Genomic DNA, 15,803 nt, shown 5'->3' on the forward strand with positions numbered 1-15,803 from the left:
GTCTCTTCTTTGTCACTTTGGTGTGTTTTTGCAGTGCTTGTGATCAAATGCAGAGACTCTTGAGTACCAGACAAGCTTTCTATCCTCCAAACACAGAAGGCATTTTTTTTTTTTCCAGTGAGGAGAAACCCTGCCCGGTTTATTTCACTCATGGAGGCTCCTAGCCAGCACCTGGAATGTGGGAGCCACGAAGCGCCATCCAGTCTGTGAATGGGGAGTAAAAAAGACATCTAGACTCACTGGGTCAACAGGTACTGAGGGTTTTGCTTACCCGATGCTGTAGAATGTGGACACAAAGAAACAGCTGATTCTCCCTGGACAACCTTCGTTGTTAAAACTCTACTAACTAATCCAGAAGGGAGACACTTGTAATAACAAATGCTAACAAGAGTCAAGTTCCTGTCGTGTTTCACATGCATAAACTCTGTTCACTGAGGTAGGTATTGTCTGTCCAATATTTCTTGAGGAAGGAGATCAATTTATCGTACGAGACTGTCCACATTGCAACCATGTGACCATTAGGTGGCGCTGCAGGACAGCTTTCTTTGGCCTTCTGAGCCACTGCCTAAGTCTTAGAGTGGATGGATGGATGTCCAGTGCTCCTGGATTGGCTCCCTGCTAGCTCAGTGATACAGTCTTCTCAGTGACAGCTAGATGACCCTCTCTGGTCTTGCCTGGATGGAGAAACTGAGGCATAAGCAACAAGCTGGGCAGCCCAGGCTAGAGGTTAGGTCTCTTTCCAGAAAAGTGTGCCAGGGCAGCTGGATGCCTACTGGTGTGGAGGCTGCTGAGGGCCATGTGACCCTAGGCAAATCCATAGCAAGGAGCACCTTGGTTTCCCCATTTGTTAAATAGACCTTGGAAGCAGTTTCCTTATAGGGTAGCCACCTGGGATCAGTGGAGTGATACTCCTGAAGCCTCTTCTAGGAGAGGAGGTACTGCCTGAACCTGGTTGGGGGCAACATTGCAGACAGAGCCTGTGCTGACATTCTGCACCCTCCTACTCTGGCATGGTGGACTGGACAGCTGCAGCGGTCACGGCACCCATGGGTGCTTGCCTCCTGCTACGTTTGTCCCCAACCCTTAACGATTAGGTTCTGGGAAGGCAGCTGCCTCCTGCTGATCTCCGTGGGAGCTGGTGGGTCTTGAGGTCTCAGGATAGTTCCCGTCTTGGTTGTGTGGTCTTGGGAAGCCACTTTCCTGCTCTGAGCCTTAGTCTCTGCGCTGAGTCCCTCCTTACAGGACTCTATCCCAGGTTCCCCTGTGTCTAGCAGGGAGTGTGGCTGTATAAAGGAAACACAGGATAATCCTCCTCCTCTAGTTCTGCCGCCTTAGAAACCCATCATTGACTCCTTCCGTCCATTTTGGGATTAGCTTTGCTTTGGCTTTCCTCTGAGGGAGGAATTTTCTAGAAAGCTACACAGCATTTCCTACAGAGCTAGGCCTAGAGGTCAGGGCTGCAAGTCTGGAGCAAGTACAAGCATATACTAGAGTGTGTGTGTGTGTGTGTGTGTGTGTGTGTGTGTGTGATAACAGTCTTCAACTATGTGTCAGGTTACTTGGTTTTGTTTTGTTTTTTTGAGAGAGGATTTCATGTACCCCAGGCTGACCTCAAGCTGGTGTGTAGCTGAGGATGTCCCTGACTTCCAGATTATCCTGTCTCTACCTTTGGAGTGCTGGGATTATAAGTATGAGACACTATGTCTAGGTTCCTAATTTGTTTACAAATTTTTTTTTCCAAGATGGTTTCTCTGTGTAGCCATGGCTGTCCTGGAACTTGCTCTGTAGACAAGGCTGGCTTTGAACTCTGCCTGCCTCTGCCTCCCGAGTGCTGGTATTAAAGACATGTGCCACCACTGCCCAGCATAATAATCTGTTTCATATATATACATACATATGTATATATATGTATATATATTTGGGGCTGGGGAGATAGCTCAGTGAGTATGAGTGCTCACTGAGTCCTGAGTTCAACTCTACAGCACCCTCCTAAAAAGCCAGATGTCAGTGGGTGAGCATATCCATAACCCTGGTGCTGTGTGGGGTGGAGACAGGAGGATCACAGGGGCCTTTGGGGTGCCTGCCCAGCCCCAGTTTCAGTGAGAGACCCTCACTCAAGAGAATAAACTAGGGATCAATAGAGCAGGCCTTGGCCTCTGTGTGGGCATGTGCTCAGGAATACTCATATATACATAACACACTCACATGCACACACTCACACACACTCACACACTCACACACTCACACACACTCACACACTCACACACTCACACACACTCACACACACTCACTCACACAATTCACTCACACACACTCACTCACACACACCCACACTCATATACACCCACACTCACACACTCACTCACACACTCACACACACGAGAGAGAGAGAGAGAGAGAGAGAGAGAGAGAGAGAGATGTTGACTCATACCTGCAATTCCAGCGCTTGGTAAACTGAGGCAGATGGAGACCAGGTTGGGCTACAGAGTGAGCCCTGCCCCCACCCCATAAAGGAAATGATTTATTAAAGCATATTAATTGAACCATGAGTGGGGCTCATTGACCATTTATTCACAGATGTCTCTTTTGAGGACCAGTGTGCCGCCGCTGTCCTCAAGCATCTCCCCATCTGCGCCTGCTGACTGATTCTGTGTCTTTATGTCTGTGACTTTTCCCCTTGAGGTCTTCTCTGCTTGTCTCTGTGTGGCTCTGCCTTTCAGGACCTCTGTAGTCTCTAACTTCATGTCTGTCTCTCTGCCTCTGTCCCTTGGCTCACCCTCATCCATCTCCTTTTCTGCCTCTGAGTTCTCCTCTGCCAGTCCCTCAGCTCCAGGCCTCTCTCCATCTTCAAATTAAAAACCAAATGGATTTTCCAGCAGCCTTTCCCACTGGCTGCAAGTGCCCCGGCCTCAAGTTTCCTCCTTGACACCTCAATGCTGGCCTTCTGACATCTCTCAGATCCTACCTGGCCTGTTAGTAGCCAGGCCACTGGCTAGACAGATAGCCATGAATACAGATGTGAACTGCTGGGAGCTTGGCCCCAGTCTGCTTCTGAGACCTTCCACTCTCCATTTGGAAGACAGCACACAGTCCATGCTGTCACAGAGATCTGAGAACCCTGTGGTAGGGGACTGAGGGGTGACATAGGAGACTTGGGGTTCCCAGGGTGTGGGGCCACCCTAGAGACAACCCACATATTGTGCTCACAAATAAGCCACCTTTTCTCTCTGGCTTCCTCTGAGAACTGGCTTTTGACCAATGTCCTCACTTCCTCCAGGGGCTAGGTGGCTGGGGTCCCTAAGCTTCTGCCTTCCCATCTTTGTTCCTGTCCCTTGCATCTGGACACAGGCTATGAGAATTCTCAAGCACTTTACTGTGTGACCTAACAAAGTCCCAAACTGTGTGCCTCAATTTTCCTCATTCGTGAATTAAATATAATAGTTGCCACTATAGGGTTACTATAAGGATTGTGCATATGGCACTGAAAATATCCTTGGGCACAGAGTAAGTATTACACATCTTTAGGTGAATGGCTGTTATATGGGTCAGAGGAGTGTCTTGGGGGTCCTGGGTACCTGTCTCCGCATGACTGTTGTATCTCCATGCTCCTTGACAGCACATAGGGAGGTCTGAGGCTACAGTACTGTTTATGAGCCCAGAGCTCATAGTGTGGTGTTTAGATAGTCCAGCTGTATTCCTGGAAGGTTCTAACATCTCTCTGAGGGGTTGGTGGGGCGCCTAGGGAACCACTCTTACAGGTACAGTGTGAAGTTGCCTGACCATGCTCAAGGCTGGGCTTGGCATTTAGTTGATAGTTAAACAACAAACCTCAGCACTGGGGAGCTGTCTTCTTCAGGCCGGTGAGTACTCAGGCAGGACCGAGGGTCAGGGGGAGGTAGAAACATTGTAGGCAAAGAGCTCTCTCTGTTCAGCCATGGAAGTTGAGGGGAGTTAGATACACATCTCAGGCTTTCTGGAGGCTGAGCCCACCCACCCCTGTCCAGTTTTGTTGAGTAACAGTCTCCTCAAATCTAGTCCATTCATGGAGCCTGAGGGTTATTCCCATGAGGTGGCCCTCTTCATACTGTTAGGATCGCTGTTACTGGGCCCAGCACTTTCTGCTCTTCTAGAGGACCTGAGTTCAGTTCCCAGCATCTGTGTCAGGCAGATCACAGCTGTCTCTGTAACTCCAGCTTTAGGGCTCTGATACCCTTTTGACACTTTTCAGCCTTTTCTGCCCTTTAGGGGTATTGTACTCACATGAATATGTACACAGATACAAACAAAATAAAATAAACTCTGTCACATGCTCAGTAAGTGAAGGGCTGTGTGCGACTTTGAGGTGGTTCAGGTGGCATTCACCATCTGCAATAGAACCCTAGGTCAGCAACCCCATTCTAGTCCCAGGCTGGGCAAGGGTAACATGTGTGGGTACTACCGCTTCTCCGTCCTTCTCCTTTCTTCCTCCTCTTCCTCCCTTCTTGTTTTGTTACTTGAGACAGTCAAGTATAGCTCAGACCAGCCTCCAACTCATGGAATTCCTCTTGCTTCAGCCCCTGAGTTCTGGAACTACAGGTATGTCACCATAAGTGGCTCCATAGTGGTGGCTTCTTCTCCTTTTCCATCTCCTTCTCCTTCTTCTCCTCCTCCTCTTCCTTCTCTTCCTCTTCCTCCTCCTCTCTCCCTCCCTCCTCCTTTTTCAGAATAAGGTTTCTCTCTGCAACCCTGGTCCTGAAACTCATTATGCAGACCAGGCTGACCTGGAATTTACAAAGATCCATCTGCCTCTGTCTACTGAGTGCTGGAATTAAAGGTGTGCACCATCAGTGTCTGGCTCACCATAGCATCTTTTTTTTTTTTTTTTTTTAACATCTTTGGATTTGGGGAGGCAGGAAGACGCTGCTGGAAAGTTTCTTTGATGCTCTGGGGTTGGACAGTGACCCAGGTAGGGTCAAAGGTGGACCTCCGATGTCCCAGCTCTGTCAGCAAGTTGCTTTGTGACTTTAGTAGGTATCTTCTTTTCCTGGGTCTTAGTGGCTTTAGGGAAATGTGGGCAGGTTCCTACTTCTGCTGGACCCCCATGGCTCAGCTGCTTTAGGCAGAGTGAGTGGTGTTTGGACTCTGGGCGTGTGATCTCACTGTGGGGTCCTGGATCAGGCTGTCTTCTACTGTGTGCCTCAGTGTTCCATCTGGGCAGTGGGGCTGTTCTGAACTGCCCCCATCCCAGGTGAGGTACAGGTGATCTGTGGAGTGTTACTAAAGGCTTGGAGAGGGTCAGGAGTTGGTTGGGTTGATTTTGGGCCTCAGTGCCCTCTGGGTCGGGGATTCTGGACCCACAGGGTATGTATGTGTGCAGTGCCCAGGCTCTTCCAGCCTCACCCTTTCCTACTAATTGCATCTCTATTAAAATGCAAATATCCTACAATGCCTGGAATGGAGGCCTTGTTGCCATGGCAACTAGGGGAGCAGAGACTGGTCTCCATCTTCCATCTTCAGATCCTTTTATACCAAACTGAGGCCTGCCTGGAAGTACCTCTTCTCCCTGCTCATCACCCATGTCTTAGGGTCTCCTACCCTAAGATAAATATTCAGAGACGTGGAAATGGACAACCTTGCACAAACCACCTTTCTTTGTTTGCCTCAGTTTCCTCATTTGTGACTTATGGGTAACTAGACCTGTCTTGCAGAGTTGTCTTTAACTCAGTGACTCTGTACTGAGCCATCATGGAACTAGTCTGCCCTCGGATTCCCTTCCAGGAACTCAGGAAGCTGTGGTCTAGCCAGGAGCCCCAAAGATGATGTGGGAGTGACCATAAATGCCTTCTTCGGGCCAAAACCAGTTCACACTCATCCTATAGCCGTTCAACTTGACATTGTTTTTCCCTTGATATAAAAAAGGGCAGAGTCTTTCACTGTAGAGTTAAAAGCCACAAGAGAGTAAAGAGCAGGAAGTTTAAGGAGGGGTGAGAGCTAGTAAAAGTAGCAGAAGCAGGTGAGCGTGTGTCCCCCCTCCCCACCCCGCCATCAGGAAGCTTAGATGGGAAGTGTTATTCAACTGTCACACTTGAAATTTATTACTTGATTGTATAACACCATTCCATTATTCAGGACTATACCTTTCAGCATCCCAGCGCCTCTCTCCCATTCCGGGTCCTTAAATGATTTCTGGCCTTTTATTTTAACTTTTAAAGAAATCCTCTTTAGAAATAGCTGAGTGTATGAATTATAAACTAGCAATTATGTCAGAGAGAGAGAGAGAGAGAGAGAGAGAGAGAGAGAGAGAGAGAGACTGCTCTGTACAGACCTTGTACATCAGCTCCACTCCCTTCTAACCCGTGTTATCTGCCCACGACGATGGCAGCCCCTCAGGGACCTGGCCTACTTCACCCAAATGGTGCCTGGTCAGGGTGTGGCCCCTACTGTGTGCCCAGCACTATTGTTTTTTTTGGGTTTTTTTTTTTTTTGTATTTTTTTTTTGGTTTGGTTTTTCGAGACAGGGTTTCTCTGTAGCCCTGGCTGTCCTGGAACTCACTCTGTAGACCAGGCTGGCCTCGAACTCTCGAACTCAGAAATCTACCTGCCTCTGTCCACCAAGTGCTGGGATTAAAGGCATGCACCACCACCGCCCGGCTCCAGCACTATTGTTGAATGAATTTAGCATATGAAAAATGTGTTGGATACCTACTAAGTTCTGGAAACTGTTTGGAATGCTGGGAGGCCAGCATGAGGTGGGTTGAGGAGGCCAGGTGACAGTGTGGGCAAAGATGGCAACTCTCAGGGAGGGATTGGGGTGTGGACTTGGGGGCAGATGGGCCGTAGGAACATGCTGGAAGACGGTAGTGTTCCTTAGCTGTGAACTGTCATGAGAGATGGCCTTAACACAGCTGCTCTCCTGCAGCTAGGATGTTGTCAGCCCTTGGTGCTGTCCTTGAAAGGAGTCTGGTCTGAAGCTGGGCACCTTGGTAGACTTAGTCCAAGAGGGAACTTTGAGGTGGCCACTGTACTGGGGGCTGAGACTGGATGTTAGCAGACATGGGTGGGCAAGAGGGCTCTGAACACCTCCATCTAACCCCTCTCTTGGAAAATGGGCTCCAAGAGGACCATGGAGTTCATTAACCCTGGGGTGGCATGGTTTCCAAGTCAGTTCAGACCTCCAATGGTCATATTCTCCCAGCCTACTGGACATGTCTTCCTGTGTCCCTACAAAGGAACTGGTTGTACCTGCCTCCTCTCCTCCACCCCACCTAAGTCAGAAGTGAGTCCATCCTACACCTCCCCCATCTCCTACCCCTCAGCCTGTCAGTCAGACTCCTGTGTTATCTTTTCTTTTCTTTCTTTCTTTTTTTTTTTTTTTGGTTTGGTTTTTTGAGACAGGGTTTCTCTGTGTAGCCCTGGCTGTCCTGGAAGTCACTCTGTAGACCAGGCTAGCCTCGAACTCTCAAACTCAGAAATCCGCCTGCCTCTGCCTCCCAAGTGCTGGGATTAAAGGTGTGCGCCACCACCGCCCAGCTTATCTTTTCTTTTTTCAAGACAGGGTTTCTCTCTGAAGCCCTGGCTGTCCTGGAACTTGCTCTGTAGACCAGGCTAGCCTCAAAACTCACAGAGAGATTATTTGCTTGCTTCTGACTCTCAAGACCTGGGATTAAAGGTATGAACCCCCACTGCCTGACCCAATTTCTCACTTTTACCATAGCCCATATGCCAGCTCCTCTCCTACCCAGACTGACCCCTCAGGCTGCCTGGGACAAGGGTTTCTGGGAGACCTACCCAGGGAGTAGGAGCCTGCAGGCAGCTTCTGCCTATCCATTTGGTAGCCTGCAGATTTCTTTAGGGCTCCTGCTATCTACTCTTCTGCCTTGAATGGACATCTCCGTGAGCGTGAGGTTCACAGCTTGGGCATAGTCCAACAGCACTCACTGAGACATAGAGTGTGACTCTGCTTTGGTTATAAGAGTGTTTCCTGATCGATCTAACCCCTCCTTTATTCTCTGATAAGTGAGTATCTTCTAGTGTCATTGGTCTGGTTGCTGGCTCCGCTTACCTTCCCTGGATACCAGCCCTTGAGGTGGCTACAAGGATTAATTGAACAGATTCTCATGCCTTCTGAAGGGGGCTGTCCTGTCTTCTGTGCTGTGGAGTCAGTTTTCTGTTACTGTAACAAGTACTCAAGATGATCAACTTAAAACGAGGAAAGGATCCTTTGATCCGTGACAGGGGCCCTGTGGTGACAGTACATCATTTTATGTGCATTGGTGTTTTGCCTGTATTGGGTCCCCTGGAACAGGAATTACAGGTAGTTGTGAGCTGCCATGTGGTCCTCTGGAAAAGCAGCCAGTTCTCCTAACTGCTGAGGGATATCTCTAGCTCCCACCATTTTTTTTTTTTTTTTTGAGACAGAGTTTCTCTGTGTAGCCCCTTCTGTCCTGGAACTCAATCTGTAGAGCAGGTTGGCTTTAAACTCAAAGATCTACCTGCTTCTGTCCCCTTCTTTAGGATGGGGTTGTCAGTATCCCTTTGTGGGGTTCTAGGGACCTCCTGTTTGGAGGACCTTTAGGTGGGTGACTTGCCTCATTTTGCTTTTGGTTCCTCATCTGCAAGGTGGACAGGGAGAAGTGATACCCACCTTCTAAGGTACTGTGAGGATGGAATGAGCTCATCTGTGAAAAGTGCTCAAGAAAAGCCTGGAACATTCTAAGAGCCCAGGCCTTACTTAGTAGTATCGTCACCATCCGCGCCATCGGCATCTTTGCTACGTGAAAATTACAAATATGCAAACCCCTGTGGAAGGTGCATGGGGCTGTTGTCAGCGCTCGTCCTTAGACCTGACATGTCCTGGACTTCTTGTCAGAGATGCAGTGAGTGTGAGAGGCCCCCACTAAAGTGGACCGTGTATTCAGGGGCTTCTAGCCATGAGGAGAATGTTAAAGATTCTCCTGTCTCTTTCCTATCCTGTGACCTTGGACACCCTCTCCTCTGAACCTCAGTTTCCTCACTTGTGAAGGCAGATGGTAAGGGCAAGGGCTACAGTTCAGCTGTGGAGCGCTTGCCTAGCATTCAGGAAGTTAGAGAGTCAGATCTCTGTGCCACATAAACGGGGTGGTGACACACACGAATAAACTCAGCACCGGGGAGGCGGAGGCATAAGGATTACACTGCTCAGGTCTGTTTCGGCCAAATAAAACCTTGTTTCAAACAAAACAAAACAAGCCGGGCGGTGGTGGCACACACCTTTAATCCCAGCACTTGGGAGGCAGAGGCAGGCGGATTTCTGAGTTCAAGAGTTCGAGGCCAACCTGGTCTACAGAGTGAGTTCCAGGACAGCCAGGGCTACACAGAGAAACCCTGTCTCAAAAAACCAAAAAAAAAAAAAGAAAAGAAAAGAAAAAGAAACAAGTAAATAAGAGGGAGGTGGTAGTAGGTTGACGAGAACCCTCAAGAAATGACACTGTTGTTGGTGATGGTGCCTGGTAAGACAGGTCATAGTCAGTCCTAGCTGTGCAGATGCTGCATCTTCTAAATCATTGGATGGGGGAACTTTCCTTGCTGCTCCTGCTCCTCACCCTCTGTAAACTGCCTCCAGCTCCTATTCATCTCAGAGTGTGTCAGAGGCTTTCTTGCAGGGCAAGCAGGGGACACACAGGTGGAAGAGACCAGTAGCCTTCCCTCCTTTCCCTTAAACAGAGGAAGAAATCCTCCCTCCCTCTCGGGAACTATCGAGCGGTTCTGCAGACTTCAGCTTGCGGTTCCTTGGAGACCCAGATGAATTAAAGATGTAATTAAATTAGGAATCGTTCATTATTTGGAGGCTAGGATGCTCTGTCAGGTGGGATTGCAGAAGAAAAAAGGTGGGGCCATCTGCCTGCTGGGTCCAAAGATTCTCTCCTGGGTGTGTGGGTGGGTCAGACCTGGCCTAACGACCTGGGAGAGAATGTTGTACATCTCTTTCTTCTGCCTCCTCCTCTTCTTTCCCTTCCTCTTCTTTCTCATTCTCCAAAAGACCTCCATGCACTCTTGGGTAGCCTCAGGGTGCCTACTAGGTCTACTCTCTCTACAGACAACCTTGTATAAGGCTTTCCATTTCTCACTCTGTGTTCTCATCTGCAAAATGGACAAAAGGGGAGGGCAGAGAGCCCACTGTATTTTTCTTCTCTTTTCTTTTCTTTCTTTCATTTTTCCTTTCTTTCTTTCTTTCTTTCTTCCTTTCTTTCTTTCTTTCTTTTTTTTTTTTTTTCCTGAGACAGGGTTTCTCTGTATAGCCCTGGCTGTCCTGGAACTCACACAGACCAGGCTGGCCTTGAACTCAGAAATTCGCCTGCCTCTGCCTCCCAAGTGCTGGGATTAAAGGCGTGCGCCACCACTGCCCGGCCCACTGTATTTTTCTTAAAGTGGCTTAAAGCGGCATGTTTCTGGGCTGTGGACATAGTACACTCAGCTGGTAGAGTGCTTGCTTAGTGTGCGTGAAGCCCTGTATTGTATCACCAGCACTGCAAAAGCCAGGGGTTGTGGGACATATCTGTAATAGAGAGGTAGGAAGGTCAGAAATTTAACACCATCTTTGTCTACACAGAATTCCAGGCTAGTTTAGGCTACATGAGACACTGTCTCAAAAACAAACAAACAAAGTCTTAAGCTTTTAGTTAAAAACATGAAGGTCCCCCCAGCTTTTTAAAACTTGAGAACCCTCTGGGTACACTCAATCCTGGATAGGAAAGCAATGGAACAGGCCAGGTCATCTTTGTTCCAACTGTGGGGCCTCTGAGGTGACTATGGCGTTCTCCCTTTCCAGCAGCTGGGCCTTGAAGGAGAAAAGGGGGAAGGCACCTGGAAGCCTGGCAGCAGAAACCTGGGTAGGGACTGGGAAGTAACTGAGCCACTGGGGGCAGGTGTGGGTCAGAGAGCCAGTCCCAGAGCGCAGCTTGTGACGGAGGAGGGGCTAACACTTCTCTACTTCTCAGAGGAAAACAAAATTTTCGAACCTGTCAGCTCTGCGATGGAGCTGTCAAGAGTACACGAAACAGTGGTGCACCTGGGACGCGGAAGTCACGGTTCTGTTTGTTCTGTGACAGTGTGAAAACTCACAACCTTTTCATCAAGATGGGTAACAAGAACACAGGTACCAGAAGCGCTTCAGTTCAGCTCTGCGGCTGAAGACATTACTTTAAGCCTACCCAGTCCTGTCCTCCAGTTCCCATCCATTTGTGCATGTCAACAGCTTTGTCGAGCTGGGCACACCGACTCTGATCTGGCTAAGCTCGCCCCATCTGTCAGCTCTCTCCTTGAAGTCTATGGCTTCCTCACAAACCATGTCCTTTGTCTCTTCTTGTCCTTTCCTGTGGCCACAGTCTCTTCCCTGAGTCTACTATACTGTCAAAATTGCCGAAAAGACAGCCATTTCCGGGCCGGAAGAACAGCGCAGGTCAGCACCACGGACAGCGACAGGCGCAGTTGACTATGCTGGTCGGAAGCCTTGAAAACTCACCCTGGAAACCAGGGTTCAGGGAACCTGGCCCAGTTCTGATGATTCTGGGGGAGCTACCTGCAAGGCCAAACCGGGAAGGGCGGGGATTAGCAATGAAATTTTCTGTTTTCAAGACCCCTAATTACCCATCCCCAACTCCAACTGATACTTTGTATTTGCTTTTGCAGTCTCCACCTGCCTGCTCTTGGGGAATCAGTCCCCAGGCCCTTGTCCCTTCTCCTGCGGGGAGATTCTGGTCTGGCAGCCTTGAAGACTTTAGCCTGGCACATCTACTTCATGCTGAGTGACCTTGGGCAAGCGCTGAATCCTCCCACCCAACCTTCTGGCTTTAGAAAGGGGCAGTTTGTACCATGTTTATTTCTGAGTCTGAAGCCAAACCCCATGGTCAGCTCTTGGCAGCTGATACCCTGGAGGGGAGAGCTGTGGGTGAGGGCTGATGTGGTAGGGGCCTCCGGCGGCTGGGTGTGTGTGTGTGTGTGTGTGTGTGTGTGTTGGGGGGGGGGTAAAGGCAGGGGGAGAACACAAGGAACTGCTGGACCAGAACAGAAGAACCCCTCAGCCTGTATATTTAGCTCTTGGAGGTATATAAACAGAAAACTGGAGCCGGCTCAGCGCTCCCCCCAAGTGTGAGTCATCCTGCTCTGCAGCTAAAGTTAGGCTCCAATCACAGCGTCCTCCAGCTCCCTCCTCTTCTTCCTCCCGGCTGCCTCCCAGCGCCTTATCTTTCCCTCTCTCCTCTCCCATCCTTCAACTAGAACCTCTCCTCTCTGTTCTGCTGAGCTCGCTTCTTCCCCCATCGATCAAGCCCCTAACCCTCCCCACCCCTTCCTCGATTTTCTCCATCACCCTTCTGTCTCCCCTTTCCCTCTGTCTCTCACTGTGGACCACTCTCCCTTCGTGAGTGTCATTGGGGGAGGGTACATTTGCGCTTGTGTGAGTGCAAACTTAATAACAACACGCATGTGTCTGCGTGTACTTGAGAGGCGTGTGAATGTGTCTGCGTGAATTTGTGTCTCACCAAGAGTGCATTTAATAGGAATGTATCTGTTGGTGTGTATGTGTGAGGGTCTGTGTGAATTTGTGTGCGCTCGCGCACAGACAGGAGTGTGAAGACTGTTGGTATCTGCATATCTTCTCCTTTGGGGAGGGTGGCTCTGTGTTCTAGAAGTGAGCGTTCTGGGTCAAGCATTGGACAAGCTCCCAGTTTTCTCTGGAGGATCAAGGCAAAGGAGGACCTGTGGGCTTTTATAACCAGGTTATATGGGCCTAGGCAGGCTGGGGAGTGGAGTTGGCATGGCTTTGGACCTCGCTCTCATACCTCACACTTCCTGCTGGGTGATCTTGGTCCAGTTTTTGCACCTGTCAGGGCTATGTGTTGGTCCCTTTCACCTCTGAGTTTGTGTGTGTGTGTGTGTTCACATGTGCGTGCGCGCACTCCTGCGGAGCTGTGTGGCAGTGGGGACGCAGTGGCCAACTGGAACATGTGAGGCCTCTCGTCTGGTATCAGCTTCAGCATGGGGTGGTCTGTGTTGATTTCCCGCTGCCTACATAGACCTATGTGTGTGTATGTATGTATGTATGTGTGTGTATATGTGTGTATGCGTGTGTGTGTGTGTAGATGATAGACATGCTTTCCCCACTCTTTTCATGGGAGTTAGAGCCTTTGTTACAAGATCAGAGTTTCATTGGTGCCTCGACCACAGCATTTAAAATGACAACCCCAAGGCTGGGGGAGTGGCTCAGGGGTAAAATACATGCTTAGTTAGTGTGCGTGAGGCCTTAAACTGAATACTTAGTCATCAAAACATAAACAGAGGACAGCCCTGTTTTCCTTCCCTGTCTGTTCCTCTTGCTTTACTTCCCCCCATGAACTGGTCACTGTCTGACTCACTAGATGTTCATTGCCTATTATTTCTGACTCCCTCATTAAAGTAGGAGCTCCCCGATAAAACTCTGTTTAGTTCCATGCTGTGACCCATCACTGCCTCCTTGTGATCATTGACCATCCATCCATCCATCCATCCATCCATCCATCCATCCATCCACACGTTCATGCATTCATTTATTCTGCAGACCTCCTAGCAGCGGCTCTAGGCTGAGCTCTGGTTTGAACAGAAAGGCTCTCCTTGTAGGGCCCGAGCCTAGCAAGGTATAACAGAGGTAGGCCAGCAAGGCAGAGCCAGGGCCTGAGGGAAGAAAGGTCCTCACTAGGTGGAAGTCTCAAGGGTGGGCTTTAATATCTACCAGGAGATCAGATCTAGAGAGATGACTCAGGGGTTAAGAGCACTGGCTGCTCTTCCAGAGGACCTGGGTTCAATCTCCAGCATCCACATGGAAGCTCATAACTTTCTTTAACTCGTCCTGGGGGATACAGCACCCTCTGCTGGCCTTGGTGGGCACTGCATGTGCATGGTGCACAGATAACACGCACATAAAATAGAAAAGCAAACAAGATCAACCTTAAAACAGAGCATCCTTGATGAGAGACTTTCAGGAGCTGCAGGAGACCGGGTGATGCCCACTCCATTTCAGAGTTAAGCCTGAACGTTCCCTACAGTGCCCAACAGAACTGTCATGGATGAGAGGCTGTAGGACTGGGGTCAGGGTTAATGTTCTGGTGATCTGTGACAATGGCCGTCACAGGGCCTGCTCCCACCCGTGCTCCATTGTCTCTGCTCGATAGTGGCATGGGAGGCAGCTTCCTGCAGGTCTGATTGCTGGAGCCAGCCTTTGTCCATCCAGGATAAAAGGGAGAGTTGCCAGCTCTTTTATTCTTTCTTTAAGCAGCAAGAGCCATGGAGAAAACAGAGAGGAGCCGTGTGTGTGTGTGTGTGTGTGTGTGTGTGTGTGTGTGTGTGTCTTACACACACAGTCCCGGGACAGGGAGAGCAAGACAGCCAAAGGCTGGGAGACAGACGCAGAGGTAGTTAGAAGGGAGGGCCAATCTGTACCCATCCTTCTGTGGTGATCCTTCATCTTACCTTACCATGGTGGTCCTGAGGCTTCATCAATCCTGCCCCTCCCCTCTCCTCTCCTGTGGTATTTCAAGCTGCTGGTGCCTTAGTGAGGATGGCTTTCCTCTACTCAAAGCCACCAAGCTGTCATTCTGCCTGCTGTGACCTCCCCTCACTCCCCACATCCAGGGCTTTGAGCTCCCTTCTACAAATGTATATGTAAGTTGTTTGGACATGGTTGTCTCCCTGCTGGGCTGCATCTTTGTGTACCTGGCACCTGGTATGTGAAAAGAATTCAAAAAAATAGTACTAAGTGACCAGTTGGCTTGTCACATGATGTTTCTCATCTGCTTTTTATTTCTTTTTTTTTTAAAGTTTATTTATTTATTATATGTAAGTACACTGTAGCTGTCTTCAGACACCCCACAAGAGGGCATCAGATTTCATCACAGATGGTTGTGAGCCACCATGTGGTTGCTGGGATTTGAACTCAGGACCTCCAGAAGAGCAGTCAGTGCTCTTAACCGCTGAGCCATCTCACCAGCCCCCTGCTTTTTATTTCTTAAGGTTTTTTTTTTCTGAATGGCATTTTGATTGTGTGTGTTTGTGTGTGTGTGTGTGTGTGTGTGTGTGTGTGTTTGTAACTGGTGGGAGTTGGTTCTCTCTTTCCACGATAATTGAACTCAGGCATCAGCTAGGCCATCTTACCTGCCTTCAATCTCCACTCCTTTATCAGTGAAAAAAAAGCCTTGAATATTACTTTTACAGGGTTGCATTCCAGGAAGGCACAAAGGAGGGCTGGGGAATGTGGCTCGGTTCATCGAATGCTTGGCTAAGTGCACAAAGTTCTGGGTTCATTTCCCCAGTACTGCATAACCCCCCAACCCCCACGCACGGTAAGCACGTCTGTCATCCCAGCTCTCTGCTGGCTGAGGTAGAAGGACCTTAAGTTCAAGGTCTTCCTCAGTTACAAAGCAAGTTTGAGGCCAGCCTGAGCTACGTGAAACTGTCTTGCAAAGAAAAAAAAAGAGAGGCACCCAGCAAATATTGGGTGCCTATTGTATGCTGGAGCCTAGGATACTGTGAGGCAAAAGGGAACGGTGCCAACTGCCAAGTGCAGTTCTGGAGGTTTTGGATGACTGTTGGTCTGATGGTCCTTCCCCATCTTCTTCCCCTTCTTGTGGCAGGTGCTGGGTGCCAGTCTTCAGTTATGTCCAGACTGGACATTTTAGTTTCCATCCGGCGAGCTTCTAGGGCACCAACTATCACTTCTGGCTGAGTGTCCGATGTTTCCCACCTGGCAGGACCCGAGGTCCTTTACAGCTGTCCTGTTTGCCCTCTGCCCCTTCCATTTTGCATCCAGAGGAGGC

Source organism: Grammomys surdaster, unplaced genomic scaffold (assembly GCF_004785775.1).
Source record: "Grammomys surdaster isolate TR1022 unplaced genomic scaffold, NIH_TR_1.0 125852, whole genome shotgun sequence".
NCBI lineage: Eukaryota > Metazoa > Chordata > Mammalia > Rodentia > Muridae > Grammomys > Grammomys surdaster.